The sequence below is a fragment of the Callospermophilus lateralis genome, chromosome 3, assembly GCF_048772815.1.
Source record: "Callospermophilus lateralis isolate mCalLat2 chromosome 3, mCalLat2.hap1, whole genome shotgun sequence".
NCBI classification, from domain to species: domain Eukaryota; kingdom Metazoa; phylum Chordata; class Mammalia; order Rodentia; family Sciuridae; genus Callospermophilus; species Callospermophilus lateralis.
The window spans coordinates 1,422,098-1,433,162 of NC_135307.1; the positions used below are offsets into that span (position 1 = coordinate 1,422,098).

The 11,065-nt window shown below is 50.1% G+C and overlaps 1 pseudogene; it reads right to left on the reverse strand.

Moving 5' to 3' along the window:
• Positions 1-4,763: 4,763 nt before the first annotated feature.
• LOC143641546 (transcription initiation factor TFIID subunit 7-like) lies at positions 4,764-5,843 on the reverse strand (annotated as a pseudogene).
• Positions 5,844-11,065: the final 5,222 nt, after the last annotated feature.

Below are 11,065 nucleotides of genomic sequence, written 5' to 3' on the forward strand. Positions count from 1 at the left end.
GCAGCCAGAGTTTCTATTCATGGGAAGCTGCTGGGTGTCCTGCATGAGAGCGGCATCTGTGATTTCTGCTCAGGTGGGTGGCCGAGAATTATTTGTAGGTGCTGCTGCGTGGATGGTCTTGCTTGCATACCCAGTAGTCCTGCTGGGGTGAGGAACTGGGAGACCTACTCTGACACTGAGTCCTGGAGCCCTGAACAGGCATGGTGACTGTGATTCCTGTGCAGGAAAAGGAATTTCACTCGCAGAGAAGCAGTATTCTCATTACTTGAATCCCAGGTCATGAAGCAACACAGCCCACCATCTTGGATTCTCCCCAGGCTGCACTTTTACGTAGAATAACGGAGGGCACATTAGACCTTCCATCAGGTGATTTGTGCATATGCAGCAATGAAACCTTAGGAATGGTCTGTCTCCAAAGGCCCATGCTATGCTGGGCAACATGTTGAATGAATGAGATGGTTGATACCAGGTAACCAGTAAGCTCATGTTTGCTGGGGCTCTGCTCTATTTGAGGTCTCCAAACAGAGATTGTATGTAATAGTCACTCTGGCAGACATGAGCTGTTGGACACAGTGAACCACCACTCATGTTTCTGTGTGTGAATTCACATTTGCACCATAGAGTTAACACTGATACCTCCATTATATATTTTATTGGACTTGTAGAGGAAATCCAGAGAGATATATTGCAAAGAGAAAAGATCACAGAAATTATAACTTTCTTAAAGGTGACGATGTGCAGAGCAATGGTGCAGTGGTGGAAATTAAGCCTGACCCCTGACACAGCACCAAATCCATTGGCACCCTGGCTGGTCTTTTTCTCAGGCCCCTCACAAGTGGGCACTACACATGGCCCTGTGGACTCAGCCCATCTCAACTGAAAGTGAGGACAGAGCCTGGGTTTCTCCCTGCCCACAATAGGGCCCTGTGCCCACCACAGATGGCAGCAGCAGGTGCACCTGAGGGCTCTGTGCCAACTGGAGGCTCCTGAGCTGAAGGAGGCCCTCACAGGGAGGCACAGCCTTCCCCCTGCAGGGAGCCTCTGAGACCCTCAGCTGGACGCCTCCCTGGAGAGCAGGTGGCCGCAGAGGGGAGAAGACACACAGCACATTTCCAATGCAGGACGATTCTGAGGACCTCACCAGGGTCTGAACCTGGGAGCTGGGGGAGGGTCAGGGCAGCAGTCATGTCCAGGGTGAGAGCAAAAGACAGATAACCAGTCACTCTTGCCACACATGAGCTGTTGGACAGTGAACCAGCACTCAGGCTTCTGTGTGATTTTACATTTGCACCAGGGAGTTAACACCTCAATTATATATTTTAGTGAGCTTGTAAAAATAAATCAAGAGAAAATAATTGAAAAAGAAAAAGATCACAAAAAAGTTCTACCTTCCTTAAAGCAGCCCCAAGACTCTCCCAACTCCACTTAGTGCTGCTGTTCTTGGGTCTCCACCCAGAGCTGCTATATAGCAGGAGGACATGCAAATAGGGCCTCCCTCTGCCCATGAAAACCAGCCCACCTGACCCTGCAGCTCTGCACAGGAGCCAGCCCTGGACTCCCAGCTCAGCCCACTCAGTGACAGGACTGAACACAGCTGCTCACCATGGAGAGTGTGCTCAGCTGGGTTTTCCTGGTGGCTGTTTTCAAAGGTGATGAACAGAGAACCAGAGATCCTGAGTGTGTGAGGGGACAGGAGTGAGAGGGAGAGTGGGTGAGTGACAGTGTCCTGACCAGGCTGCCTCTGTGTTTGCAGGTGTCCAGTGTGAGGTGCAGCTGGTGGAGTCTGGGGGAGGCCTGGTGCAGCCTGGGGGTTCCCTGCGACTCTCCTGTGCAGCCTCTGGATTCACCTTCAGTAGCTACTGGATGAGCTGGGTCCGCCAGGCTCCAGGGAAGGGGCTGGAGTGGGTTGGCCAAATTAACCAAAATGGTGGTAGTACCTACTACCCAGACTCTGTGAAGGGCCGATTCACCATCTCCAGAGACAACTCCAAGAACACCCTGTACCTGCAAATGAGCAGTCTGAGAACCAAGGACACAGCCACCTATTACTGTGCCAGAGACACAGTGAGGGGACCTCAGTGTGAGCCCAGACAAAAACCTCCTGCAGGGTGCCCAGGGCCAGCAGGGGGCGCTCAGCACACAGGAGCTCAGGTGAGCCCAGGAGCAGATGCAGAGGGGGATTGAGGGCTGGTTTCCACCTTCTGGGGACCTCTCATTGTCCAGCTTCCCAGGGGAGCTCTATGTACATATTCACTAAAGTAGTCTGTGATGTCACTGAGTGAAACAATGTGGTTTTTAATTTGCATTCCCATGTTTATTACTGGACCCTAATTATAAATAATATTGCATTTCAATTAGACATAACTAATGGTCATGGAATATGGTTTCCTTCCCTGCAGCACCCTGCCATTTCCCTTTCCCTCCCTTCTCTTCCTCCTTCCTCCTTACCCATTGCCTCTACTTTCCCCACAGAGGTTTTTATAACATTGTTTATGTTAGTGCTTCTTAGAGGACACACATGGACTATCCCCTGTGGTGTCCTCACACAGGTGCACAGGACAGTTTGGTCAGTTTCCTTCCCCCTCTCCTCCCATTGCAATTCCTCTTTCCTCACCTTGACACCCTTCCTCTCCTCCCTCCTCCCGCTCCTGTCTCCGTGGGATTCCCTCCAGCACTTCTTCTGTTTTTGGTTTGGAATTGGCATTTGGGAGTGAACACTTGAAATGTCCCCCTCTGACTCTGGATTATTAAACCTACCTTGATTCTCCAGGTCCATCGATTGGCCAGCAAAGGCTGCATCTGCACTCCTCCTTCTGGCTGAGGGAGACACTCTTCTGTCTACCCACCCCTGTCCCTCTATCCGCCATCTGTTGGTGGGCATCTGGGAACATTCCCTTTACAGCTGCTGTGAGAAGCCCTGGTGGAAACACTCGTGTGGCTCTATAGCTGTGGTGTGTGACTTCTGTTCTTTGGGATAAATCTGGGGAGGGGAGAGCTGGGTCATATCATGGCTCCATTCCTGGTCTCTCATGAAGTGTCCATTCTGCTTCCTACAATGGCAGCGCTAATTTGAAGTCCCACCAACAATACATCTGAACACCTCTTTCCCACATCTTTGCCAACATTTGTTATTATTTGTGTCTTGATGATTGCCTTCTAATTAGAGTGAGATAAATTCTCAATATAGTTTCAATTTACGTTTCCCAATTGTTTTAATTGTTAAGTATGTTTTCCTATATTTGTTGGCCACTTGTGTTTCTTGTCTTGAGAAGTCAGTTCTGTTCTTTCCCATTTCCTCATTGGGTTATTGGGTCTGGTCATTAAGTGTTTGGGGATCTTTATATACAGCATGTCAGTGCCCTACTTCACAACAGGTGGCCACATCTCCCATTCCCAAGCTCGCTCCTCACACTCTTGCTTGTTCCTTTGCTGAGCTGAAGCTTTTCATGTGATACTGTCCAACTTACCGATTCTTAGTTTATTTCTTGCACTTTAGTAACCTGGTTGAGGAAGTGGGTGCCTGTGTCAGTACAGAGGAGGGTTGGTGCAATATTGGATTCTTAACACTTGCAGAGTGTCCAGTCTAATTCTTCAATTTCTGATCAACATTGAGGTGACTTTTTCTAAGGTGAAGGACAGTGACCTCTTATATTCTTTTACATGATTATATTGAGTTTTTCCAACTCTATGTTTGAAAAGGCTGTCATTTCTTCAACATGATTTTCAAAGCTTTGTCCAGTGCCAGATGACTGCACTTAGGTTGGATTGTCCTGTACCTTCTACTCTATCCCATGGGTCTTCTGCTTGGTGCCAGTGCCATGCTGGTTTTGTTACTGCAGCTCTGTCACATAATTTGAGGTCAGATATTGTCATCTCCAGGTTTGCTCTCTCTGCTTAGGATTGCTTTGGCTATTGTGTGTTTGTAATTTCTCCACACAAATATAAAGACATTTTTTTCTGATTCCTTTCTGAACGTTTTTGGTATTTGTTGGAGATCTCATTGACTCTGGTGACATCTGGGTTGGTTTGGCCTATGATCATGTTCATTCTGACTGTACAAGAGCGTGGGGGTCTCTCCTTATCTGAGGTCTTCAGTTTCTCCCTGTGATGTTCTTTATTTCCAATGTCAACATGTTTCACGTTCTTAGCTGATTTTTTTCCAAGTACTTTTAAGGTTATTTAGAATGGGACCATTTTCCTGATTTCTTTCTCAGCAGGCTCACTTCAATAAATATAGCAAAGTGGTTTATTTATGTGTGCATGATGTATTCAGCTTCAGTGATAAAGATGCTTATCAGATCTTGAAGCATTCTTTTTTAACATGAAAGTTAGTTGTTTTTATTTACTGTTAAAGACAATTTTATGAAACTGTTTTGTGTCTTTTCACATGGGGAATTGCTTTAAGAAGCTATAAAATAGTCAGTGTAGGAAAAACATATGTAAATAGCTGCCTACAGACCACTTTCTTCCTATTGATCTCAGGTGGCAAGAGAGAAAAGCAATAACATCTTCTGTAAAATAAACAGGAGCAAAGTCCTGCAATGAAACTGTGACTAAAGCTCAATTGTTCAATTGACTGATTCTACAACTGTCCAAAACCATCTGTCTGTGCAATCCTACTTCCTAAAGAATAAACACATAGCAAAGTGGTTATAAAAAACCCACTGAGCTAATTCTACAGAACTTCTGGCAAGAGAGGGAAATGATGAAACTATCCAAAGGATGAAACCAAGACTTTCCAGTCTCAGGACTGAAGTTGAGCATCAACATCCGTATGACTTCTCTAAAGGTGATCCTAGGGAAGAAGTAAGCTGCTCCTCTTCTCCGTCTTCCTTGTGTTCGAGTTCACCTAACTCAGTCTGGACCTGTGCTTGGGAGCCAGGTTCCCCGTCCATGATGAGGTCCTCTTGTCCTCTGCTCTGTCTGGGTCTCCTGGGCTCACCTCTCATGTGGTCAGTCTGTTTCTGTTCCCACAACCCATGACGGTTCCTCCATGTCCTTGGTGTTGTTCATGTGATTCTCCAGCCTGTCCTGTGGCTGTCCCTCCAGGTCTTCTCAGTGTCCGTGATGCTCACATCTCCTTCACCTTGATGTTGGGTCCACCTGCCCCTCACTGCTGCTGAGATCATGACTCTCTCGAAGCTCATCAGGCTCCAAGGAGCCATGGGCCTGTCTGTGGCCAGACGTTCCTGGAGACGAGGCAGCAAGGCCTTGATTTTCCCTCTCTTTTGTTTCATGTTCAGCAATTCCTTCCCAGGAAGAAACTGGTCGTAGGCAGCTGTTTACCTGATTTTCACACAGTACCCATTTTCCCTGAGCACTGACAGCTTCAGCTTCTGTGCTCAGCAACCCTTCACTCCTTTCCTACACCTGGAGACTCAATATACTGCTTCTTTGCTGCCTTCTGGAACCTTCTCTGTCTGACATTTTCAGTGGCAGAGTAAGTCCAGGGTCCCAGACAAACTTTTCCTCTTTGTCCTTATCTATTTTTCTTGCTTGCTTTGGGATCAGTAGCAGCAACTGGTTCTTCACAGGAGGACGCAGTCACCATCAACCCTGGACCCAAGCATCTGACAGATATCAGCTGTCGTGTAAAAGGCCTTTTGTCAATGGTGTTCAAGCTTTCCATAACACAGGGCACACCTACCAGTTTTTAGGCCAATGGAACCGGTCCTCTCTGACAATCCCAGGAGGCCATCGGGGTGTACCTCAATGGTCAGTCTGTCCTTGAGGTTCACATGGCCAGACTGCACTGCTCCCTCACCGTAGAGGCGTATCTGGAGGTGCTGTAAGGTAAACTGGCTGTCTAGCTCATGGGGAGCGCCATCTTTGCTCTTACTCATCTTGACTTCTTGTAACTCACTTCTCCTCTAATAAACCCTGTTGCACTAAAAACTTCCAGCTACTGCAACTGTTAAAAAGACCAGGGCGTTACGACCTGAAATCTTTAATTACAAGAGTTCTAAGTAGAAGAGCAGCTAAGCAGAATACCCGGTAGGCGTCTATTTTGACTTAGAAGCCACAGGTCTTCTCTAGGTGGGGGACCCAGGTTGTTAGTGACACACCCCTTATCCAGTCTATTAGGTGCAATGCCGAGTTCGACCTCTAGGTGCCGCTGCCGGACAACGCAGACCCGGGAGCAAGGCAGCGAGCAGAGAGCGCAGGGGCTGTGCGGGGAGTCCTGGGCACAGAAAGGAGGCTCCGAACAATCCCGTCCACAAACCTCCCGGGACACGGATATTCAACAGCGGGGCGCAGGGAGCTTTCTCCCCTCGGGTACTGACAATCCCCTGCTGATGACACGGTCAGCTTCTCTGTCAGAGCGAAGCAAAAGAGGAAGCAGATGGAGCTAAGGGTCCAGGCTCTGAGCAGCGAAGCTGCAGGAGCCCAGTGTCTCCTCTGGTTTCTCTGCTCCTCCTGCTGCTTGGCAGAGGGGTCGCCACAGAGTGTCCCTGCACTGAGCTCAGACAGGCCCTGAGATAGCGCTGAAGCCTGTGCTCCCAGCACCACACTGAGCGCCCAGCAACCCCACACGGAAAGGCCCAGAAGAGGATCCCGAAGGCCCTGATGGAGACCTTGGTTCTTCCAGATGCTGGATCACCCCACCAGCAAGCAGCGGGTTCAGCTCTTCCTCTCCCATGGAGCCCTTTAATTTCCTTGTCCTGCTGGAGTTCTGTGGCTAGAGTTTTAGGACCATGGGCACCGCACAAATGATCCAAGAAATAAACACATGTCTCCTAGAAAACAGAAAGATTGAAAACCCTCGACAAACTAAAGGAAATAAAAACAAAAGTCTCAAATCAACAAAATTAGACAAAACAGTGATATTGGTACAGGTACTTCTGAAATCCACAAGATAATTAGAAACTATTTTCAGGAAATATCCTCCAGTGAACCAGAAAAACTTGAAGAGAGAAAACTCTAAACACGTGTGACCTACACAAATTGAAGCACAAGAATCTAAATATGTGAGATGGAAAAATATCAAGCAATGGAGTTGAAGAGCCATTAAGTCCTTCAAAGAGAGAAAAGCCCAGAGGCAGGTTGATTCTCAGCTGATTCTAAGAGAACATTAAAGAAGGGATGAGCCCAACCTCCCCACATTATTCCATGAAATGGAAAAGGAGAAAACACTGAAAAAATCATCCTGTAAAGCCATCAACACCCTGGTACCAAACCAGGCCTAGACACATCCAGGAAGAAGACTTCAGACCAGTATTGATGAGCATAGACGTGAGATTCCTTGATAAAATATTGGCCCAGTGCATTCTGGGACATATAAGGAGGTGGGGCCATGACCTAGTGGGTCTCTCCACAGGGCTCGGAAGTCGGCTCAGGATACACAGATCAGTAATGGAGAGTCCACATGTGATTCCTCACATAAAGAGAGTTAAGGACAAGAGTCACACCATTGCATCAACAGAAGCAGAAAAAGCATTTGCTGAAGTCCAGCACTCTGTCATGTGTAAAGACTGGAGAAGCAAGCAGCATGGGGGACAGACCTGAACCTCATAAAGGTGACATGTGACAAACCCAAGGCCACCACCATCCTGAATAGAAATAACCTGAAAACAGTTCCTCCAAGCTCAGGCTAGGACAGGGATGTCCACTCTCGCACTCTGATTCCCCGAGGTCCCTGCCCTGCACACTGTGACACAGGAGCATTTTCCCATGAACAACATGCGGTGCAGCATTATTGAGGCTGAAGTGACTGCTCTGGGGTCACCAGGGACATAGTCTTAGGAAGCTCAGAGGACCCTGGTGAGTCTTTTCCATCAACTCAGAGGAGGGTCTTCAGTGGGATTCCCTGATTAGGACCACCCTTGGGATTCTCAGTACAGCAAACAGGGAGCTAGCCCAGGGTGGTGCCCTGGACACCTGGTGAACCTCAGGCTCATGGTCCTCCTGGTCCCCAAGGAGTCCCTGAGACACAGCACTGGATTCTGTCACTTTGCAGCTTATAAGTGAAAGGTGTGGGGCTGAGGATCAGGTGAGGTTCCTGCAGGGGGACAGGCAGCCAGGCTGGGTCACTGCAGCAGCTGAGCTCTAGGGAGTGGCAGGGGACATTCTAAGCAGCCCACTCAGTAAGCCCTGTCCTCACCAAGGTCTGCCCACCGCAGACCTGGCACCTGAGAACAAGAGCCTGACTGCCCAGGTCCTGCCTGAGACTGCAGGTGGCCCTGCTCCACAATTGTCCACCCCAGTCCTGAGAGGGACAGAGGGGAGACCTGGTGGATATCCAGGGAGGGACTCTGATGATCCTTGTGCCTGGAGCTGCTGAGAGGGGGACTCAGATGTCCTCCATCGCTGCCCTGCTGGACTCTGGCCCAGAAAACAGCCCCCACCATGACCAGCACAGCCAAGAGCTCTCTGCTGTGGCAGCCCTCACCTGGGCAATCAGGGCACAGTCTAGGGGACTCCAGACCCCAGGGCCACTAGGGCCAGTCAAGTCCTCTCCTTGGTCCTGTGGTCATAGTCTCCCTCGTAATCAATCTTCATTAACCAATTTGCTGTTGCTATTTGCCCAACTGCCAGGGAAGGGAACAGGACCTACCCGAATCCACACTCAAGTGGAGGCCAGACGTAGGGCACACATGGCCCCCTCCATGTCAGTACATCAGAAGGACAGAGGGTAACAGGTCCCCCAAGGAGAGCCAGCAGGGACCCCATCACTTATCCATGTTGACAAGGGTCATCCTCCTTCCTGGTCACCCTCCTTCCTGGTCACCCTCCTTCCTGGTCACCCTCCTTCCTGGTCATCCTCCTTCCTGGTCACCCTCCTTCCTGGTCACCCTCCTTCCTGGTCACCCTCCTTCCTGGTCACCCTCCTTCCTGGTCACCCTCCTTCCTGGTCAGCCTCCTTCCTGGTCATCCTCAGCACTTGGAAGAGGCCCAGGCCCTCACCATGACCTCTGGCCCATGAAGCAGGAGCAGGGCTGCTGGCCCACAGCTGTGGCTGTGTCCTCTGACTCTCCCTGTGGTATTTATAACTGTGGGTGCATTGTAGGAAACAGAGCACTGGGGTTGGTTTCCCACAGTGATTCAGACCTGGATCAGGACCCCATTTCTGTGGGCAGCCTTCCCCTTCCTGCCCTTCTCCCTCCCTGCTCCCCTCCTGGCTCTGTGGTCTTTCTTCTATGTGTCACACATGTCTGAGTTGGAGGTTCATGGATGTTCATGAAGGTGAAGTGCACTGTGCTCCTTCACATCAGCTCACAGCACAGATGGTGAGTTCCCTTCTGCTCTCCTCCCTTCACCCCTCTGCCCACCCGCAGGCCCTTCCTGGACCCACTGATGTCCTTCTCTGTCCACATCACCCTCCTCTCCTCTCCCTCTTCTCCAGCTTCCTCAATTGGGAGAGAAGATGGGCCCTTGGCTTCTGCGTCTGGCCTCCTTCATCAGCTTGATGGTCCCAGTTCCACCTGTTTCCCAGCAAATGCTGTCACTGCATTGTCTTCCTGGCTGAAGACCCACTGTGCGCAGACTCCAAGCTTTCTTCATCTACACCAGCCCCTGTAGGGTGCAGCCCTCAGAGCTTCTGCTGGAAAGTTGACCATTTCGTCTTCTTCATGAGGAGCCAGTGTTGCTTCTCTCCTGGGAAATCCTTCAGGACCTTGTTTTCCCATGAGATCTTGGGCCCAGGAGATGCCAGCCTTGGAAGATGCCCACAGCCCTTCCCTGGACAAGGGCAGAACCACCTGGGCACTGCTAGGATGGATCAGGGGATTCCTAGACAACTGCCCATTCCCTGCATTACAAGTCACTCCATCCCCATGTTGAACCTGTCCCCAGGGGATGATATCTGACCTGTTCCTCCTTCCCCATGTTGGGCCAGACCCCAGGGCACAACATCTGACAGGTCCCTCCATCCACATGCTCTCCCTGTCCCCAGTTGATTCTGTGTGACCTGTTACCCACCCCATGCTCACTCTATCTCAAGTGGATAATATATAACATATTGCTGCCTCTGCAAGATAAACCTGTCCACAGGGCTTGATATCAGAGCTGTCACACCATCTGACACTCGACTGTCCCCAGTGGATAATATCTACCTGTTACTCTGTTAACATGCTTCCCTGTCCCCAGTGGAATAAATCTGACCTGTCCCTCCATCCCTCCATCCCCTTGCTGGTTAGTTCCCAGTAGATGACATCTAACCTGTTACCCCATTCCCATGCTGGCCTATACCCAGTGGATATTTTCTGAACACTTACTCCTTCCCCACACTGGTCCTGTCCACAGTGGATACTATCTGGCCTCATAACCCATCTACACGCTGGCCCTGTCCCCAGTGGATACTATCTGATGTATTACCTGATCCCCAAGCTTGCCTTTCTACAGTGGTAATCCCTGGTCTGTTACAGCATCCCCATTTGGCCTGTCCCAGTGGATAACATCTGCATGAATAAAACTAACCCTACCTAATTCAGTTAGTGTGGCATTGACTGTCCTTAATCATTCATATACTCCTCTGGTGAAGCCGTCTGCCCTTGGCCTTGTCTTTCCTGGGTTTTGATTCATGATGTGACCTGTGTATCTGTCCCTGCTCTGCTCAGGCTGCCTGCTGCTCCTAGGCTCAGCTGGACAGGGTACACACTTCGGAAAATGCATGCAATTACTCCTCCATGTCATCAGGGAAAAACAAACAGGTGGCCTCATGACCACTTGTATTCCTAAGGGCTCAGAAACACCTGGTTGAGCAGGTATTATGTTTTTCATTCTCCCCACCCTGTGTCACCCATAACATAAATAATTCTTTCCTAAATGGAGGCTGAAGAGTCCCACGGGCTCCTTGCTCTTTCCCCCTGAGGAGTGCATTCACTGCACCTTGGTCAGGGGCTCCTGGAGCAGCTGGGCCTCCCAGTCCTGGGGCTGCATGGTGCTGGGGCCACTCTGGCAGCCTGGACAGCTGAGGGACTGCTGGCAGAGCAGCACAGGTGCAGTCCATCTGTCCCCAAGGGCTGCCTGGGCTGGCCCTCCAGCAGGCCCAGGTCAGCAGTGCAGCAGGCCCCATGAGTGGAGATGGCTGTCAGATTAGAGGACAGCACAGGGCAGGCAGCACCTG